Raw genomic sequence first — 16,030 nt, forward strand, 5'->3', positions numbered from 1 at the left:
GGATAACTTCTTGCAGTACAAAATGTGAAACCAGACCAGACAGCATCTGGAGAAGGAAATCTGGGAGCAGCAGGAAGTACATAGATGCAGCTGATCTAGAGAAGCAATGTCCTTAGATATGGCCATTCAAACAGGAGAGCTGGAAATACCTGAAGGAAGAGGGAGAGGAAATAATAGACTAAATATTGATGGCACAAGTGAACAGGAAGATCAGGATTTCTTCTCCTGCTCTCAGTAGAAGAATCCAGTAGATCCAGGAAATTCTGTTCCTGGTGAGAAAACTTTGCCATTTCTTAAAAGAATTTTAATGACCCAGATAATAAAAATGTACTTCTATATTATGAAATATACAACTATTAAACCTGTGCCCCTTTCCAGGCACACTTAACATATCAGCTGTGTGCCAATGAATAGGCAGTGCCACTTGTAGGGTCCCAGTGCCCTGAGGTGCCGAGCTGGGATTGGAACTCTCAGAGAGCACCTGAAGGAGAGCAGAGCACCTTGCAAGCTGATGCGTCTGCAATAATTCCATCCCCTCCCCATCCCTGGCACTTCCCTCCTCCAGCCTTGGTCTCCAGCACAACCATAGAGGCTCTTTGGGCTCTTGACTTTTCCTGCAGCCACCAGGGCCAGCTGAGCTCTGCCCTTGTCACAGCCAGCCCTGCCCAGCACAAGCAATGCACAGCAATTCCTTGTGTGCCTGGCCTTGCTGTCAGCCCCGGCAGCAGCTCCGTGACGCCTTTGTGCCCCCTGCCCCAGCCATGGTGGCACAGCCACTGTGCAGCCCAGCCCAGGAAAGGAGCATTGTGGTGCCCACAGCAGCCCTGGGGCTCTGTGCCCCATGGCCTCCCTGCTGGGCAGCCTCTGCCAGCTCCTGCACAGCCCGTGGCACCTGTGGGCCTGCACTGACAGCCCTGCCCCAGGCATTGCCGGACTCTGGGTCAGCAGAGAGGCCAGGCAGGGCTGGCCATGGCCGGGAACAGGCCCTGAAGCCCGCAGGAGGATGGAGCTGGGCCACAGCCAAACTCAGCCCAGGATAAACCTGCGCTGAGAGCCAGGGCTGGCAAGGGCTGGGGACAGAGGCTGGCACTGACAAATGTCCTGGGCCCCTTCCCTGCTCTGTGCATGCCACCAAGGGCACAGAGCAGCCTCCTCTCTCAGCCACTTGCCTGTTTCCAATGCCTTCCACAGGCACTGGGCCTGCCCCACAAGGCCTGGGCTGAGTCCTGCCCCTGCATGCTCAGCCAGGCTGAGATGGACACTGCTGCTTTCTCTGGCAGGATCTCTCAGGCCAGCCCAGCTCCCTGCAAGCTGTGCCAGCTGCCCTGAGCTCTGTGCAGCACTAAGGGCCTCTCCCCAGCACAGCCCAGCCGGCTCTGGCCCCACAGCTATGCTCTAGGGTAGGGGGCTCTGGGCAGTGGCCCCGTGGCCTCAGCCCCTGGCAAGGGCACAGCAGTAGCTGCAGCTCAGACAGGACTCAGCCCCAGCCATGGGCAAGGTGCTTGGCCAAGGCAAAAGGAGACTCCCTGTGTGCCCTGTTCCCCGCCCACTGAGCTCCTGAGAACCCTGCAGCCCCTGCTGCCATCCCATCTGCCCAGGCCAGCACAACAGCCCCGGCCTTGGGGCCCTCCAGAGCTGCTGCTGCTCGAGGACCAGGGCCCATCCCAGAGCTGGGGCAGCCACAAAGCTGTGCCCATTTCCGTTCATTCCTGCTCTGATGAGGATGGATCCTCAGCCACTTGGAGGTTGCTGATGAATTGTAGTAGCCCAGAGCTCTCTTCTTTCTTGAGAAATTCAGTTCAGGAATTCAGTGACAATAACTCATCAACATTTCTTCAAATCACCCAAACAAGAAAAGCCTCTGAGAATAATTTAAGTTCCCAATTCTTCTGTGGTAATTAGACAGCTTTCAGAAGTCTATTAAAGAGAATATACTTTATTGGGAAAAATGAAGAGAGAACTGTTTTGTCCATTTTTTTTTCCTGTTTATAGATGGATATAATCAATATCCAATTGATATTGACCCCCAGCACCTTCTAATGCAGTGTGAAGATTTGAAAATTTATAAAATAGAAAATTAATTTGAAAATCAAGACCCTCCATGGCTGACAATCAGATTCTGTCCCCACCTTTTCCACAGCTTTTCCCACATCCAACCCCTTTGTTATGGGTTATGTTTTGACTAGCTCCTCTCCCTACCCCCCACCATGGAGCTGCCGGCCCCTCCCCCTGGCTGTTTTATCTAGGCGAGTGTTTTTCTGCTTTTGGGGCTTTTCGCTGCTGCTTGCCGCTTTAGCTGCCCCCCCCCCCCCCACCCCCTTCCGCTGCTTCAGCTGCTTTTCCCCCCGGCTGCCTAAACTGCCCCTCTCCCTCTCCCTCCTCCTCCTCATCCCTAAGATTTGCACCGGCTCCAGAGGAAACGGATCTGAACTTCGGAGACCACCTCTGGAAGTCTGCCAAAGAAGCTCTGCTGCCCTTCCCGTCAAAGATCTGCCGAGTTCATCTCATCTGGGTCTGTGCTGGGAAGTGTTTCTTTTGTATTTTGTTAATAAAAAGGTTTTTCCACTTTCCCCTGAAGAAAATTCTTTCCGAGCTTGGTGAAGGAAGGAATTGTAAGGGGGGGGAGGGGGCCCTTTGGAGGTCTTTTTCCCCAAATTTGTCCTAAACTTGGACACCCTTGGACTCCTATGGATCAGGAATGGTGTGGCCAGCAGGACCAGGGCAGTGATCCTTCCCCTGAGCTGGGCACTGGTTGGGCAGCACCTCAAGTCCAGTTCTGGGCCCCCCAATTTAGGAGGGACATAGAGGGGCTGGAGTGTGACCAGATAAGGGCAACAAGGCTGGTGAGGGGTCTGGAACACAAGTGCTGTGAGGAGCAGCTGAGGGAGATGGGGATATTTATCCTGGAGAAGAGGAGGCTCAGGGGAGACCTCATCACTCTCTATAGCTCCCTGACAGGAAAGTGCAGCCGGAGGGGTCAGGCTGTTTTCCAAGGGAATGCACCAGAGAAGGTTTAGGCTGGACATTAGGAAATATTCTTCACAAAGTTGGTGATTGGCCATTGGAATGAGCTGCCCAGGCAGGTGGGTGAGTCACTGTCCCGTGAAAAGTTTTGGGATAGACTGGATGTGGCACTGAGTCCTCTGGTCTGGGTGACAAGCTGGTATTGGGTCACAGGTTGGACTTGATGCTCTCAAAGGTCTTTTCCACCCTGGGTGATTCTGTGATGATCGTGACTCTACAGGGCCCTGGGGAAGCAAGGGGCCATTGTGACATTGCAGGGCCTCATGGAACTGAGAAGACCATAGTGACACTGTGTATGACATGGCACCACAGAGCCAAGGGGCCACTGTGACACTGTGGTGTCACATGTAAGCAAGGAGTCCATTGTGAAAGTCTGGGTCCTCATGGAACCACAGAGGCCACTGTGACACTGCAGGGCCCTGGGGAAGCAAGGGGCCATTGTGACACTGAAGAACCAAAGATCCAAAGGACTTCTTGACACCAAGGGGTCTCATGGAACCAAAGGGCCATTGTTACACTGGGAGACCTCATGGAATCATGGAGACTATTGTGAAACACTAGGGCGTCATGGATCTGTGGTGACATCAGGTTTGCTGGGAGTGTGGATCAGCTGCACAGCAAAAGGGCTCTGTAGAAGGGACCTGGACAGGCAGGATCCAGGTCCCAAATCCAACATGGTGAGGTATAACAAGACAAAGTGCCAGGCCCTGCACTTTGGCCGCAACAATCCCTGCAGTGCTACAGGCTGGGGACAGAGTGGCTGGACAGCAGCCAGGCAGAAAGGGATCTGGGGGTACTGATGGACAGCAGGCTGGACATAAGCCAGCAGTGTGTTCAGGTGGCCAAGAAGTCCAAAGGCTCCTGGTGTGGATCAGGAATGGTGTAGCCAGCAGGACCAGGGCAGTGATTCTTCCCCTATACTCAGAACAGGTTGGGCAGCACCTCGAGTGCTATGTCCAGTTCTGGGTCCCCCAATTTAGGAAGGACATGGAAGGGCTGGATGGTGTCCAGGGAAGGGCAAAAAGGCTGGTGAGGGGTGTGGAACACAAGAACTGTGAGGAGTGACTGATGTAGCTGAGATTGTTTATCCTGGAGAAGAGAAGGCTCAGAGGAGACAAAGTTAGGGCACAGGTTGGACTTGATGATCTCCAAGGTCTTTTCCAGATTGGCTGATTCTGTGATTCTCTGAAACCACCCTTGGAACAGTTGCAGGATGAGCCCTGGGCCTCCTCTTCAGAAAGTCCAGCAGCCCAGGTCCCTCAGCTTCTCCACACAGCCCCAAAGCCCATCCTGTCAGTCCTGCAGAGCCTCTCCAGCCCCTCCTCACTGTCCAGAACAGGGAGCCCCACACCCAGTCACACCAGCCCAGATGTGCCTCCCTGACCTGTGGTGCCTCTGGCAAGGGAGCAGCACGAGGCAATGCAGGACCCTGCAGCCAATTCCTGAAGCACCTGTAGGATGATGCTTCTCCCCAAGGGACATTCCCATAGCACCAACTCAGGAACTGAAATGGAGAGAGGGGCCAGAGAGGAAAGAGCAGAAAGGGATGGGCTGTTTGCAGGGGAGGGAAAAGGGATGGGCAATAGAAAGAAATATGGATAAGGAGAGAAGAAAGAAAGGAAAGGTGGAGCAAAGGAAATGCTCAGGGCAGTTTAGGGGTGGCACCCAGGCAGCTGTGGCTCTGACCAACAACGTCTGCAGTGGGACAGGAAACTCACAGCTCATGGGAACAAATTTTCTGCCTCACTTCAGAGGCCACAACAAACCTGAGTGTTTTCCCTACCATCCACCAGCCCTAACTAGCCCCAGGGGCTGATGGCATTTGTGCTCACTCAGCTCCGTCTCCCCACAGCAGCACCATGGGGGTGCTGACGCCTGCTCTTTGCAATGCAAACAGGGGGTCCTGAGCCAGTGTCGCCATGTCTGTCCCTGCAAGGATGCGGCACCTGTGTGAGCTGGGGGAGAGGCCAGGGCTGCAGAGGGGGGATGTTGTTGGCAGGTGCATGAGGACGCTCTGGGACCCTGCCCTGGGCTGTCCAGTGCACTGGGGATGGATCAGGCCCTGCTCTGCTGCTCCTTGCCAGGCTCTCCCCCTGCAGGGACCTTTCAGAAAACCAGCCATGTTGTTTGGCCTCAGCCTGCATACGGCCAGCCTGGGGCTGCTCACGGAGGTTTTCCCTGCTCAGCATTGGCCTGGTCAAGTGCTCTGGAGAGAGCCTGGCCAAGGAGCCTGGAGCCCCCAGGCCCTGCCCTGAGGCATCAGGGCTGCCCCAGCAATGCCCATGGCCTGTCCCTGCTGCAGCCCTGGCACTGCCACCCCCAGGGCTGTGCCCGGCCCCGAGAGCACTCAGGACCTGCAGCAACATGAGGGGCAGGAGGGCATCAGGGCAGTGGCACGGGAGCAGCACTGGCAACACCAAGTGCTGCTGTTGCTGGGCACAGCTGCTGTGCCAGCACTGGTCTGCCTCAGAACTGCACACAGACATTGCTTCTGCTACTCCAGGGAAGAGAACAAAAGAGGCATCTCTGGAGAAAACTTTGCTCAGAGAGAGATCCTTCAGTTTGTTTAAAGCCACAAAGAGTGCAGACCTTCATTGACACAAATTGTGGCCACAGGGAAGACGGAGAAACACAGTGAGCAATGGAGCACAGAGTTGCTTTTTCTATGGACAATATGATAAAACTGAATGAAAGGAAGGAAAAAAACTTACAGACAAAACAAGAAGTATCAAAGATGATTTTTATTGCAAGTGGCTTTCAGAAACTTGGCACTAGTTTAATATTCCTGAAAGCAGCCAGTCATCAGTGTCCACACTGCAACTTTGAGCTCCTGATTCTTCAGGCTGTAGATGAAGGGATTCAGGAGTGGAGTCACTACTGAGTACAGAACTGTCACTCCCAGATCCAGGGATGGGGAGGAGATGGAGGGGGGCTTTAAGTAAGCAAAGAATGCTGTGCTGAGTAACAGGGAGACCACAGCCAGGTGAGGAAGGCAGGTGGAAAAGGCTTTGTGCTGTCCCTGCTTAGAGGGGAACCTCAGCACGGCCCTGAAGATCTGCACATAGGAGAAAACGATGAACACAAAGCATCCAGAAGATAAACAGACAGTAAGAGCAAGAAGTCCAAGTTCTCTGAGGTGGGAACGTGAGCAGGAGAGTTTGAGGATCTATGGGACTTCACAGAAGAACTGGCCCAGGACGTTGCCATGGCACAATGACAGGGAAAATGTATTGGCCATGTGCATGAGAGCACTGAGAAAGTCACTGGCCCAGGCAGCTGCTGCCATGTGGGAACAAGCTCGGCTGCCCAGGAGGGTCCCACAGTGCAGTGTTGCCTTTAGGAGCTGGAACAAAGATCACACAGAGTTAGGGGAAATAAAATGGGTATTTATTGAAAGGCCTGCAAAGGCCACACCCTGGCAGTACAGTGCCACAGCGTGGCCCCTTCCCTGCCTGAGTGGCTCCAAGATGGAAGTAAAAGAGGGCATGGTCACATGATTTCACATTTTTATAGACTTCAGCCCATTTACATACAGCAGTCCACCATCCAATTAATAGTCTCAAATTGTAAGGTGTCCTCCTCCTCTTCTCCTGGCTGGCCTGCTCTCCTCTTCTCACATTGTTTATACTTTTGGCCTGGAGTCTGAAGAAACTGTCCTTGACTCCATAGCTGGTATCGGACTATTTCGCCTTTATCACCCTAAAGCATAACGGAAAGCACACCCAAGGAGAACAGAAAACTTGGATCTTAAGGCATCATTTCCCCCCTTTAGAGGCTTGACAAGGCCTCTGCTACCTTGTCAAGTCTCTATTCTAAATTTCACCAACAACAGAAACTTAATAACTGATCAATTTCTTGCAATAATAAAATAAATGTCTAACATAGGACAAATATCTAATAACAAATACATCCTAATGAACTTAAACTTAATAATAATAAACAATTTAACAAGAAGAATATTTTACATAATCAAATACTATATGATATAAAGAAGAACAGCAATTAAGCAGAGTAGAAACATAGAAAAGGAATCCCTCGAAATACGTCATCATTTACATTTGTCTTTGTTGTCAAAATTGTTCAGGAGCAAAGCCTTTCTTAATTCTGAAGTAATTAATATATCAGGAGAGCATTAGATGTTTATCAAAACATCTTTTCTTTCAGACTTCTGCATCCCAGTCTGCTGCACCAGGCAGCTACAAACTGTTAGAAAATTTGGTATTTGATCTTTTCATTCCAGGCACATAAAAGGAGTCACCTGAAATGGGTGATCCCCAATGGGTAATTGAGATGCAGAAAATATGTCCTAATAAATATCCAATGCTCTGCTTGCCACAAGCTGCATCTGCAGCGGAGGTGTCTCCCCTGGGACCCGCTCATGAGATAGAGATCTTCCACCAGACAGTACCCCAGATGGGACCCAGAGCTAGTGCAAACACCAGCAGATTCAGGTGCTCACCTTAAACATACATCCACATCTACAGCACAAAAACATCTTACAAACTGCAGAATCTAATGTTTATCTGATGAGATGAGACACGTCCACTATGTTTGCTCTCATAAAGTTGCTGCAGATAAATACCTCAAACCTGAGTCTGCAGTGCTGCCGTATTTGACAGATCGGGGGAGCACTAACAGTACCCCACAAACCCTGAGTCTCTGTGCATTCCCTCTTAGGCTCATTTTGTTTCAGTGCTGGCCCAGCCCTGCTGTTCTGAGTTCTGTGGCTCTGACCCTTCTCCTACCCCTCCTGCCAGACTGCTCCCAGGAGAGGAGGGGAGGAACAGCCCATAGCACAGGACAGCCTCACTGCAGCTAATTTAGTCTGCCTAGGCGAGTGAAAGGCACAACAGCTTTAACAGAGGCTCACTGTCGTTCGTGTACCTGTGGCCTTTGCTCCACCTCCATAAGTTAGAACTCACAATCATGTCTTTCAGAAATTGGCAAATTTCACAGTGATACCTAAAGATTATGGCAGCAACTTATGCAAGAACAGTAAAAAGCATCTGACTGGCATTCTTTAACCAAGAAATCTAGCCATATATTATAGTACTAAATTTAAATACAAAGTAGAATTATTTAATTACATATTGGGGATTAAGTTCCAAAGTTCGTGGATGAGTTAGCCAGTCAATGTCACCCACCAGGTTCCAGTTGTTACTGTTTTGCTTCTGCTGAGCCCAGACAACTCGAGATCTGGCTTGATACCAGGGTGACTCTACAAGTAGGGGGCGAAGGAGACCTTGGGACAGGCTTCGATGATGACCCGGCTGGTGACTTATAAGTAGACCCCGCAGTGGGTAGTGCGGTGGGTGCGGTGAGTGTGGAGCTGCTAACCGGTCAGCACCAGTAGGCAGTCGCTGCAGCCGTCCAGCAGCACGGAGGGGGACACGGGCCTGCAGATCCCGGGGCAGCCGCGACAGTCACACACCTGCGGCATGTTAGGGTTGCTACGGAGCCGCACCCGGCAGACGCGCAGCTCCAACAGCAGCACGCCCTGCTGGAGCAGCTTCAGCTCTCTGTCTTGGGCGCCACTTCACCTGTACAGCAGTGGCCCGCCTGATTTGCCCCTGGCAGGGCACGGGGCAGGGCGCAGCGAGCTCGGCAGGGCACGGGGCACTGCTCGGGGCCGCTTCTTTCTTGGGAACGTGGAAGACGAATTTCTTCTTTGGCTTCAGCTGCTGCCATTTCACGCCCTGTCATCGCCTCGCTTCCCATGCCCCCCCTCGGCCCCCCTTTGCAGGGCTGCGGGAGGAGGGTGCGCGCCTTGGCCTTCGGGTTTGCCAGGGTAACTATCAAGCCTGAGAGCAGAGGAGACGCCACCTCCCCTATGGGCGGTTCCCTTTCCGCCTTCTTTGTAAAGGGCCCTGTGCCCCGGCCCCTCCTCTCAGGGCGGCGCCGAGGGCTGCACACACTGGCTATCTCCTCCGCCCTTCCCGACCCCCTGGGGTGGTGCCGGAGACAGTGGCGGGGATAGTGTGCATTGCTGCCAGGGCCCGCCTTCCTCCTCCTTCACTGACCGGGGCCCTGCATGAGCCGCGCCCCGCCTTTCCCCCCTTTGCGGGGCTGTGGGAGGAGGGGCCTCACTATGGTCGGAGCCTACACCCAGTACAGCTGGGATCGATTCTGCTTTCTCTGCTTTTTTTATATAACCTATTAAAAGTTGGTTCTTTCTTTTTACCCTTTAATACATGTTCTTTTTCTTTATCCCGGTCCAGCTCACATGCTAATACCAAGAAAAGCCGGGCATATTCTAACTCTTCAAAAAATCTATCTCTGCGTATTCGAGATATTAAACTTGATCTTAATTTTCGATTTAAACTTCCTAACTTAGGCCAGGTTTCTCCATTATGAAATTCATACACTGGCCAGATTTTTTTCCAAAAATCTAATAAGTTTAGGTTTTGAAAGCTTAGACTCCTCTCCAATCAGATTTGCCCAGCTTTTCAATATTAGTCCCAAAGGGCTATCTCTTGGAATACTATTATTATCAAATTCAGAAGAGGATGTGCAACCCATTCTGATATCCTAAAATATACAGCAAAGCACAAACAATCAGGATTCAAACCCACGACCCTCTGAGCCACAGCACAGACACTAATTAACTGCACCACGCTTTGGCTTCATGCCAAGAGCACTGCAATTCAAACCTGTTCTTTATGAAGGTGGTCCTTCTCACAGATAAAGAGCAGAAGTCTTGTGCTGAGGTTTTCCAAAACAAATTCATACTTTACAAAATTACAAATTACAAATCCTGAGATTCTCCAAAACAAATTCACACTTTCCAAAATTACAAATTACAAATTCTCTTAGCACCTAACCCAGATGCTAAACAAACAGAATACCCTTTTATTCCGTCACTCACGTCTCTGTTCCCAGGGTTCTTGGCTCTGATATCTCTGGACCTGCATTGGGCCTTTCCAGAACTGTCGGCCTCAGTCCAGGGAATTTCCAGATGCCTCCTCTCCTGCCTGGCTCGCCAAAAACTGTTGCCTTTAGGAGCTGGAACAAAGATCACACAGAGTTAGGGGAAATAAAATGGGTATTTATTGAAAGGCCTGCAAAGGCCACACCCTGGCAGTACAGTGCCACAGCGTGGCCCCTTCCCTGCCTGAGTGGCTCCAAGATGGAAGTAAAAGAGGGCATGGTCACATGATTTCACATTTTTATAGACTTCAGCCCATTTACATACAGCAGTCCACCATCCAATTAATAGTCTCAAATTGTAAGGTGTCCTCCTCTTCTTCTCCTGGCTGGCCTGCTCTCCTCTTCTCACATTGTTTATACTTTTGGCCTGGAGTCTGAAGAAACTGTCCTTGACTCCATAGCTGGTATCGGACTATTTCGCCTTTATCACCCTAAAGCATAACGGAAAACACACCCAAGCAGAACAGAAAACTTGGATCTTAAGGCATCAGCAGGGGTTTGCAGATGGACACGTAGCGGTCGTAGCTCATGATGGTCAGGAGGGAAAGCTCTGTTGAAACGAAAAGCAGAAAGAAAAAAAATGGATGACACATCCTTCATAGGAGATGTTCCTGGTGTCCCAGAGGGAATTATGCATAGCTTTGGGGACAGTGGTGCAGATGCAGCCCAGGTCAGTGAAGGCCAGGGTGACCAGGAAGAAGAACATGGGGGTGTGCAGGTGGTGGTCACAGGCTACGGCACTGATGATGAGGCCGTTGCCCAGGAGGGCAGCCAGGGAGATGCCCAGGAAGAGGCAGAAGTCCAGGAGCTGCAGCTGCCACGTGTCTGCCAATGGCAGCAGGAGAAAGTGGCTGATGGAGCTGCTGTTGGACATTTGGTGTCTCTGGCCATGGGGACCTGTTAATGGATAAAGGATTGTGACAAGTCAGCAGAGGCTGCTTTGAGCCAAACCTGGGCCATTGCCTGTAGGCTGTCCCTCCGTGACTCACCCACCCTCGTTCCTGCTCTGTGAAAACCTTCACCCAGGTCTCTGATTGAGCTCCAGTTGTTCTGTCTGAGTGTGCCAGGAGCAGCCAAGCCTGTGCATGAGGGCTTTCAAGGAGCCATCCCTGCCCTGCTGCCCTGGGTTTGTTACCATGTAACAGAGGGACAAGGCTGGATATTCAGGATTTGTCAGTGGAATAACTCCTAATGCAGAAAGGCTTGGTAGCTTCTGCACTCCCAAATTTAAAGGATATCAAAAGGGTCGGTTTTGGGATTTGTTTTCCTACCAACAGATGATTGCTGGTTCTCCAAGGATTGAAATCCCCAGCATTTCTGCTGCACTCAGAGTTTGCCACTGAGAGATGTGAGAGGCAAAAGATTCTCTGTGGCTGAGGGCAAGGTGAGAGACTGGATGGGCTTCTTCCCAACTGCCCTGGGTTTGCACCTTTGGCTGGAATCAGAGCAAAATCACACTCCTGTGTCACCCTGGGATAAACCAGACCCTGCCCAGAGCAGAGGGATCCCTGAATGTCTCACCCTTTCTAAAGGTCTCTGAGCAAGGTCTCAGCACCCCCTTCTGCCAAGGACACTCACGACTTCCTTGGCAAACCCAACAGCATTTCCTCAGCTGTGGCATCTCTGCACTTCCCTGTGGGAAACTCAGGGAACTCCGAGGGGCTTTGGCACAGATTTGCACCCAGGAAGGCAGCTCAGAACTTGGAAGGACACAGTAAGGAGACCCCCAGGTAGGGCCATGATGGGATCTCAGGGAGGAAGCTCAGATCATTCCCCTTTCCCATAGACTGCTTTGCCCACAGCCCCACAGGTCCCAGGGAAGCTTGGGCACCTTATTCCCATGGACACCCCTGACTGGCAGGAATCCCTAGGGCAGTGCTGACTCAGCTGCTGCAATCCCAGAGCCTCCCTGAGAGCACCAGATAACAATGACAATGCCAGAGGAGTGCAGGAACAAGAGAAGATGTTGTGGTGCTGTGCCTTTGAGGGCAAGGCAGAGACAGACAGGCACTCAGGGCAGTGTTCCCGTACCCAGTTGTGCACGGCACCTCCCACACAACAACAGTGCCCTCCTGCCCCCAGCATTGCTCTCTTCAGCCTCCTCTCCTTCCCTGAGCATCTCCCTGGGCCTGGACATTTCCCTCCTGAGAGCTGCCCTGTCCCTGCCAGGCTCACAGAGCCCATCCCACCCTCTGTGCCTTCGCCTGTCCCACAGAAACCTGCCTGTCTGCAGGGCCCTGCCTGAGGCAGAGTCTGTCTGCAGGTGGGCAAGGGCAGCTCAGGAGAACCCTGCTGGGCCCTGTAAAGGTGATGCTGGTGCTGCCCAGGGCTGGGGATGGGCTGAAAGCCCTTTGGGAGGCTCCAACAGAGAGACTGACCACACAAAGTTACAGGTCTGGAGTCTCTGTAAATGTTCAAACATTACTTTGAAAATCCTGTGTGTCCCTTTCAACTCAGAATGTTCTGTGATTCTCTGAGTACAATTCCTGTTCTGCTTCTCTCATCTCCCTGATGTCTATAATCAGAAGAGAAACAAATCCTCGAAGTAGTGTTAGAACAGTAAACTAAAAAACAGACCTTAATTGGAAGCTTCCAAGTGTCCCAGTGGGGATGGGGCACACCTGGACCCTGATTCCAACAATGTATAAAAGTTGATTAATAAGGATATTTAACAGGAATGTCCAGTAGGAGATTCAGTTCTCCTGTAACACACCCCTGAGTCAACACATTGAAGTAGGTCCAAGGGCTTCTTTGCTCCAATTTTTTAATGACTGCTCATATTCTGGGGAAAAAAAAAAAAGTTCTTCTTGTAGATAATAGGATAATAATAATAATAATAATGTAGATGATATCTTCCTGATAATAAGACTATACAGTGTTTCAGGAATGTATTTAGAAAGTCATCTTATTGTTCTAAAATCTAAGAGAAACTTTAGGAAATATACTAGAGTTTACTAAGGATTATAGTTATATAAGTATATAATAGTACTTTAATAGAGTTAATATTAATTTAATATAGTTAATGACAGATTATAATTTTGTAAATATAGAATACTTTTTTATAATGTTATATTATGTAATTATTAGATATACTTTTATTATATTATATTGTTTAATTTAGTTATAATTATTATTTATTTTTATCATTCTATATATTCATTATATATTTATAAAATATATTATTTTTTATATTTATATTATTTTATATTATAGCTTTTATATTTATTATTATATATACTATTTTTATATAATTATATAATAATAGTTTATAGAGCTACGAATACATGAAAAGTGTATAAAAAGAAAAAATCCTTTTTGTCATCACCCCAAATTTCCCACCCCTGCTCCAAGGAGGAAATTAAAAACCCTCTCAGGAAATCTCCTGATCTTTACAGCAATCCCAGGCTTACCTTCGTCTGAGTAGTGCTCTCTGGAGCTGTGCCCAGGCTGGTCTGGAGCTGGGAGCAGCCCTGCCCCACCCAGCACCTCTCAGCAGCAGCACCTGCCCTGCTCAGGGTCGCTCCTTGCCCCCACAGCTTGTCCCCCAGCGCTGGGAGCAGCTCCTAGGCTGGCTGTCAGCTGTCCCTGGCAGTCAGTGTGGGAGCCCAGGGCATACCCCTGGCCTCCTTGGAAGTCTCAAAACCCCCCTGGCGAGGGTCTCAAAGACCTCTGAGTGAGACCCTGGTGTCTCAGGCGCTGAATTCTAACCCCTGGGGAAAATTACCAACATAGAGGGAATGGAAACAATCTACCAAAATTAGCAAAGTGTAAATTAGACTTTTAAAACGTAAATAAATAGGTTTTTTTGAATGTTTATGATAAGGGACACGTGGCCAAAATGGAGAATTTGGGGAGTGGATACCTTTTCGTCCTTCTTCTCCCTGTCATCCATATTGGGTGACACGTTGGCACTCTTGGATTGGACAGGGTCAAAGCTGGACCATTTAATAAGATTGTATTTTATTGGAAAATTGTTGTAAACATGTAGCACGTAATTTAGACTATATAAGATAAGCCCTGCCTTCACCAGGCAGATTCCACCATGGATGCCAGGCAGAGCACACCGCTGCTGGCCAGGCAAAAAGTCCCTGAGATAAGAAATAAACAATTCTTGGAACAAGAGAAAACCATCTCCAGCAATCTCTCTTTGGCTGCTTCAGAGAAAACCAGGGTTTGAACCACCTTCATGTCCCTCTGGGGTGATCTCAGGGCAAAAGAAAAACCTCAGACTAGTTCAGTCAGCAGGGTCCCTGCCCCAGCACAGAGCCCTGGGCTGCAGGACCCTGCTCTGCAGGACAGCCCTGGGCACCCCTGGCTGCTTTACACAAGAAACAATCAGAGAATGTACTCACAGAATCTGTAGGCATTGGGATGTTCCAGCTTTAGGAGATCACTCCAGGAGCTGCAGGTGCATTGTCCTGCAGACAGAGGCTTCCTGTGTGAAGAGCTGGGAGTGATTCTGCCCCAGTAACTTCTGAGCATCTTCCCAGCCCTGACTGATTGAAGCTCTCTGTGCCTCTGTGCTGTGCCTCGGGTGGCTGCAGGCAGAGCCCTCGGCACTGCTGGGCTGTGCACAGGAGCTGCTCCTGGGCAGAGCTGTCTCTCTGCAGCACTGTCCTTGCCAAAAGCTGCCTCTGTGCCAGGAGCCCAGCCTGCAGCAGCACAGACACAGCACAAGAACTTTAATGACTCTCTCATGGTTTCTGCTGAGTCCCTGAACATCAGTCCCTGAGAGGGAGAAGAAGCAACCTCTCTAGAACTTCAAGTCAGAATCAAACTCCAGTTTCCTAAAGTTTTAATGGGTCCCACTGAAGGAGAGAACTGAGAAAGTGTCCCCAAGCCTCAATCAGAGCAGAGAACTGGAGACAGAGATGACAGGTGAGGACAAAGAAAAGCCAAGTCTTGGTGTCCTGGGGCACAGCAGGGTCTATGCCACCAAGGGCTCTGAGGAGACACCTTGTCCTGAGCCACTGGGGCCTCCTGGCACAGCCCCAGCAAAGTTGGGTACTGTCACCCCTTGTCCTGCCCTCAGCATCCCCCCCCGCATCTCAGTGGCCTCAGGGATCTGCTGAGACCAGTCCTTGGGGAGCCTTTGTCAGGAATGGCCCTTAGGGGCTTCTTTATGCTCCCAGGGACTGTGGGCTTTTCGAGGGACTCTGGGTTTTGTTTTTGCCTTGCAGTCTCTGAGAGCTTTGTGCAATCATGGCCTCCAATTATCTGTTTTGATGAGTCTCTTGAGAGCCTTTCTCAGTAACAACACTCAGTGGGGCTCATTAATGCTTCAAGGTGCTTCTGTTTTTTAAGGTACTTTACTGTTTTCTTTCTTCTCTCATTCTCTGAGAGGTTTTTGGGCAATCCTGGCCTCCAATTCTCTCCTCCAAGAAGTCCGTGAGGAGCCTGTGGTGGGGATGGACCTCAGTGGGACCCATTAATGCTTTGAGAAACTTCAGGGTTTTTCTTCTGACTTGGACTCCTGGAAAGGTTTGTGCAATCTCTTCTCAGGCCCTGAGGTTCCAGGGCTGAGCACCAAATGTACCACAGGGCTCATTGGGATCAAGCAAGTCCTGACAAACCATGGCTGTGCCTTGGTTTCCCTCTGGTCTGGTGCAGTTCATTAGGAAGGTTTCCTAATAGAGTTAAGGAGAAATATTTCAAAGAGCTTCTAAGAAATGCACATTCCTATTTTAATGGATGTATTTTATTCCTGTTTGCTTTAGAGTAGAGGTGATTGCAGCATTCTGTGATTGATATGGATTCAGGGTCTCTCCTCAGGAGGTCTGGCCAGATCAGATAAGCTTTTGTATCTGACCCATTTTGGACAACTTTGCTCCACATTCCCCAACCTCATCCTTTTTGTTTTCACTCACCTGGGACCTGCTTTGCTTGGAGAACTTGCTGCACACTGACAAAAGTGAGGTTTTTACCTTTTATTTTTTTTTAAAGCAATCTAAAACTCCTGAATTTCCTTATTCAAAGCAGACACTTTCCATTAGTGTATGCCATCCTAAGCTGCCACCAATGAGGTTCTTCTTTCCCAAAGCAGAACCATGAAAGGAACATTTTAGCCCTTTGGGCTCCT

General features: G+C 50.1%; 1 pseudogene across 1 annotated transcript in view; it reads right to left on the reverse strand.

Annotated features, from left to right (window-relative positions):
* Positions 1–13,541, reverse strand: part of LOC306814105 (olfactory receptor 14C36-like) — a 54,990-nt pseudogene extending 41,449 nt beyond the window's left edge. The window contains exon 1 of the transcript in view: positions 13,362–13,541. The product of the transcript in view is annotated as an olfactory receptor 14C36-like (transcript). The remainder of the gene's footprint in view (positions 1–13,361) is intronic.
* Between the last annotated feature and the right edge of the window lie 2,489 nt (positions 13,542–16,030).

The sequence above is a fragment of the Erithacus rubecula genome (assembly GCF_903797595.1).
Source record: "Erithacus rubecula genome assembly, contig: SUPER_W_unloc_6, whole genome shotgun sequence".
NCBI classification, from domain to species: domain Eukaryota; kingdom Metazoa; phylum Chordata; class Aves; order Passeriformes; family Muscicapidae; genus Erithacus; species Erithacus rubecula.